Source organism: Balaenoptera ricei, chromosome 6, assembly GCF_028023285.1.
Source record: "Balaenoptera ricei isolate mBalRic1 chromosome 6, mBalRic1.hap2, whole genome shotgun sequence".
NCBI classification, from domain to species: domain Eukaryota; kingdom Metazoa; phylum Chordata; class Mammalia; order Artiodactyla; family Balaenopteridae; genus Balaenoptera; species Balaenoptera ricei.
The window spans coordinates 118,395,986-118,400,913 of NC_082644.1; the positions used below are offsets into that span (position 1 = coordinate 118,395,986).

The 4,928-nt window shown below is 59.6% G+C and overlaps 1 pseudogene; it reads left to right on the forward strand.

Moving 5' to 3' along the window:
• The first annotated feature begins 225 nt into the window (after window positions 1-225).
• LOC132368002 (elongin-B-like) lies at window positions 226-621 on the forward strand (annotated as a pseudogene).
• The last annotated feature ends 4,307 nt before the right edge of the window (window positions 622-4,928 follow it).

The window sequence follows — 4,928 nt, forward strand, 5'->3', positions numbered from 1 at the left end:
GCCTCTCTCCTTGGCTTGTGGACGGCCGCCTTCTACCTGAGTCTCTTCTCTCTGTGCGTGTGTCTGTGTCCACGTGTCCCCCTTTTGTAAGGACATCATCTTGGAGTAGAGCCCGCCCTAAGGACCTCACTTTAACTATGACCTCTACAAAGACCTTGTCTCCAAACAAGGTCACACTCTGAGATACTCGGGGTTAGGACTTCAACATATGAATCCGGAAGCGCGGCCGCGCCGGCGCATCGAGGGGAAGCGGCAGCGGCCGCGATGGACGTGTGCCGCATGATCCGGCGCCCCAAGACCACCATCTTCACGGACGCCAGGGAATCGAGCGCCGTGTCTGAGCTGAAACGCGCCGTCGAGGGCATCCTCAAGCGGCCGCCAGACGAGCAGCGGCTGTACTAGGACAACCGGCTTCCGGACGATGGCAAGACACCGGGCGAGTGTGGCTTCACCAGCCAGACGGCACAGCCTCGGGCCCCGGCCGCTGCGGGGCTAGCCTTCAGGGCACACGAAGCCTTTGAGGCCCTGCGCATCAAGCCCTTCTCCAGCGCACGCGAGCTTCTGGCTGTGACGCAGCCGCGGGACTCAGGAAGCCGCGCCAATGAACAACCCGTGCAGTGAGAGGCCACTCCACTCCCCGCCGCAATAAAAGAGATTTCGGTGTCCCCTCCAAAAAAATATGAATTTGGGTGGGGGACACACTTCAACCTAGAACAGGTGACTCTGAGCTCAGAGCAAGGATGGGACAGTGAGAGTGGCTGTGGAGAGCTTCCTGCCTGGTCCAGCCCGCGGGAGGGCAGACAGAAGCCCCCGGGGACTCAGGAAGCAGCAGCTCTTGGGGGACAAGAATGGGGCCGGCTTTCGGCTGCTGGCACCGGGCTGAGACGCTGGGAGCCTCGAGCAGGGCCTGGCAAAGCCGGGCGGTACCAGCCAGGGATGCAGGCCCAGCTGGCTGGGCCGGAGAAGGCTTCCTGTGAAGTCGCAGCCTTTGAAACCTTGACTAATAAGGTTTTCTTCTCTTTCTAAGTTGAATGCGTCAGTAGCTTCATATAGGATCCCATCTGTCCGCTCCATTGCTGCCAGTCGGATTCTAGGCCCCTGGCCAATTAAAAAAACCAAACCAGCTTAGCATGAATCTGCTTGACAACTAGTTTTGTGAGTGTTCTGTTTTCCCTCGGTGGAAGAGAGGCCTCTTGACTGCCCTTCTGGGTCCTGCCTCCAGAATGAATCTAGGATCCTGCAGCCAAGGAGCCTGGATGGCGTTTGAATTAGTATCAGGAGGCGGAAAGCGAAAAGGAGACGGCTGTCAGCTAAATGCAAGGAAGGCGTTTTCCACCACGTTGCTCAAGGTTGGAACGGAGGACCCACAGCACTCCGGGCCTGTTTCAGGTTTAGCACTTGGTCCATGGTCGTGTGAGCTTTTCTTTACCTGGACGTCTCGCCCATGGGCCCCTTGAGCACAGTACTCGACGTTTGTCATTAATAATTAATAACTTGTCATTAATTGTGGGATGCTGAACAAGCGCCCAGGGAGGGAGCCAGGGCGTCACCAGGACTGGTCGCCTATGGGTGTTCAATCTCTTGGTGGGACCCTGGGAGGACATCCACACGGCAGCTGGCGGATGGCAGCGCCCTGGGATTTCCCAAGGCCGGACACGCTGCTGGAGGGGGTGTGTGTGGAGCGGTGGTAGGGGGTGGGGGTGGGGGATGCTTGCTGCTGGGCCGTCACCTGACTTCTCTGTGAGAGGGTGTGTGCCTAAAGACGGGAGCTCACGAGGGCAGGCGCCACCCAGAGGCCAGGCTCCAGCAAAGAGTAAGCAGAATCCCTCGTGGGGGTCAGAAGAGTGGCTGCGAAAACCAGATGTCTTGCTCAGACAGAGCTCTTCCAGCAACAGGCAGACACGAAGGGGTCTGTGCCCGGCCCGCAGCTGAGCAGAGAAGGCCTCGGCTCCTGTGAGAGTGGGCGGCCCCCAGTAGCAGAGAGACAACATCTGTCAGCAAAGGAAGCGGGCAGAGGACACTACACTGGGGGCCATTTCTGCAGGGGAGACACCTCGCAGGACAGTCGACTTGTTAATGTGCTCAACAAATCTCCAACAAACCCTGCTGTTTTTAGGACCCTCACCACGTCCTATCAGAGCCCGGCCCTGCCCTCCAGCTGCCCTGGCCTGTGGTTCCCTGAATCCTCCATGTCCGTGACCCCTCACCACAGGGCCTTTGCACACACGGTTCCCTCTGCTCCAGGGCTCTCTCCTCCCCTCCCCCAGCTGCCGACCTCTGTCTTTTGATGCCGACATGATCAGATGTCAAATCGAGCCTTCCTTTCCTGCCTTCCCTGACTCCTAGGCTGGCCCAGGGCCCTTCGTCCTGGGTTCTCACCAAACCTCACCACTTTCCCTCAGAGCAGGACTCCCAGGTTGATGCCACACTCTGAATCACGTGCCATGTGCCTGCCTGGCTGTAGGATTCCTGGGAGAGGGGACGTTGTCTTACTTGGTCACTGTTTTATCCCCAGAGGCCAGCACAGGCTTGGCTCACAGGCTTTCTCAAAGGAAAGAGTGATGCCACCAGAGCAGGAGCCCGTGCTCCTTGGAGTGGCCAGAATTCCTGACAAGGGGGTTCAGTGGTTTAGAGAGTGTTCCTAGACCCGGCCCTGGGTTCAAATTTCCATTCTGCCATTGACTGACTTAGTGGTGGTTTCAGGTAAGTCAGGTAACCTCTCTCTCTGAGAGGTGGTGTCACCTGTTCCCTGAACAGGGCAGTGGGAGGAGTCAGTGAGAATATACAGGACAAGGAGCCCTGGGTGCAGGGCCTGGCATGGGGCGGGCTTGGCTGGCAGTGGGGCCAGCGATTCTGCCAGTCCCTCTCTCTCTGCAGGCCTGGATGCTGTTTACTCTTGCCCCAGGGTGGGAGCAGGGGACCTCCTCTGGCTGCCCCGGAGCCATGCCAAGCGGCAGCTGCCCTGAGCTGGCCGGGCAGGCGGGGCCCTGTGGAGACCTGGAAGGCTCCGGGCTGCAGGCACAGTCGGTGGCAGTGGCTCCAGTCCAGCCCGATGACTCTGAGAGGAGCTACTGGCACTCACCACCGGCCCCTCTGTGTCCAGGGCGGGCCAGCGGAGCCTTTGGGAAGAACAAGGGGGGCTGGGCGCCCTGCAGGAAGCCGGCTACCTATGCCTGCCCGGACCCGCTGCCCCCGGGAGCCCATGGCTTCCCCAGAGCTGCTCAGACCCCAGGAGATGCCCAGCTGGGACGGAAGCCAGCAGCACAATCTCGAGGGGCTCACTTAACCTCTGGAGGCTCAGTTTCCTCATCTGTGGGTTGGGGGTGGAAATCCCTACCGCGCGCAATGAGAAGACACGCACAAAACTGCCTGGCACGAAACAGGTCCTTAATAGTCTCGGTTCCCGACTCTCAGCCCACAGCTTCCCTGCACTGTGCTCCTGTCCCCTCACCTCCATCCTAGAAGCAGGGTCCCTCTCTCTGGTCTTAGGAGAGGATCCCAATCCCCTTCCGACGGCAGACTTCAGGCACAGAACGGCTTCTCCCCAGCAGGAGGCAGCGTTGATGAGAAAGACTTTGCCATTAGCCATGGGAACTGGGCAGTAACGGTGACATTTCAGGACTGGCTCTTGGGGCAAGAGATTTTCAGGCTGAATGTGACGAATGAGGGGGTGGGGGGAGGGAGAGTGAGGAGGGGCTGGTGTTCCCCCAAGATAAGGCGTGAAATCCCAGCTTCTCCACTCCCTGGCTGTGTGACCTTGGATAAGCCTCTTGACCTCTCTGAGCTTCCTCCTCTGTGAAATCTGGGTGGTAACTGGTGCCGATTCCTATCCCCCAGGACTGCTCTGAGGACCACATGGGCTCCACAGGTGAAGCCTTTAGGGTGGTGCCCGGCATGTGGCACGCCCTGCCCTTCCTAGTTGCTGCTGCTGCTGCTGCGCTTATTTTCTATTCCAGGAGCTGGCAGAGTGTTCGAAAAATTCATCAGCTCCAAAACCTCGTCTCCCCAGCAGCAGCAGGAGGGCTACGGGAACACAGCTCGAGGCCTGGGGAGGGGCAGACATTTCCAGACTCCTACCAACCTGGCTGCTTTGAGAAAATACCTAACTTTTTGCCCTTGGACTGGCCAACCGTGCTCACGGCTGGACTGGCTTCTAGAGGGAGTGGAGGCCCAGCGAGGCCGAGGGACTCGGCCAAGGTCACTGTGCCCCAGAACCTATGTTTCTCCACAAGCCAAGCTGCCTTCTCCCGGTGCGGCTGGTGTTCCGGAGGGCCTGGCCGGTGAGAGCGCTGGGGAGGGGGGAGCTCTGGACAGCCAGCATCTTGAGGCCATGGGACGGGTGGAATTTTCCAGGACCTGCCTGCAGGAGCAGCGACCCTGGCCAATCTGCCAGTCTGTGCAGAGCTCCTGGCACCGACCCAGAGGCAGCTTTCAAACATTCTTAGGCGGAGGGCACTGGGAGGTGGCCCAGGCTCCCCCGATACCCGGGAGGGGAGCCGCCTGTCTCTGCCCAGAAGGCGGAGGGGGAAGGCTGACCAGGGCCTGGCGTGGAGAGGGAGATGGCGAGGGCACAGCTGGGTGACAGGCATCTCTGCCCCTGTTTCCCTTTCCTACAGACAAGCAGAAGGGCAAGATGAGGAGGGAAAGCAGGGAGACGGAGAGGGGGAGGGGAAAGAGAGGCAAGGTAGGGGGGGCCTCCTTGGCCATTAAGCAGGAGTGAGGGAGGTGGCCTGGCTGTGTCCCCATGGATGTCATCACACGCTGTCACGGCCCGGGAGCAGTGCTTTTCCCGTGAAATGGCCAGGGTTTCCTCCCCTCCCTCAATGCCATCTTCTTCTGGGGTTTGACACCATCCTGGTAGAAGAAGTAATTAGGAGACCAAGTGGCCACTATGGTGTCCACTCCAAGGGTCACACTCCTATGACCCT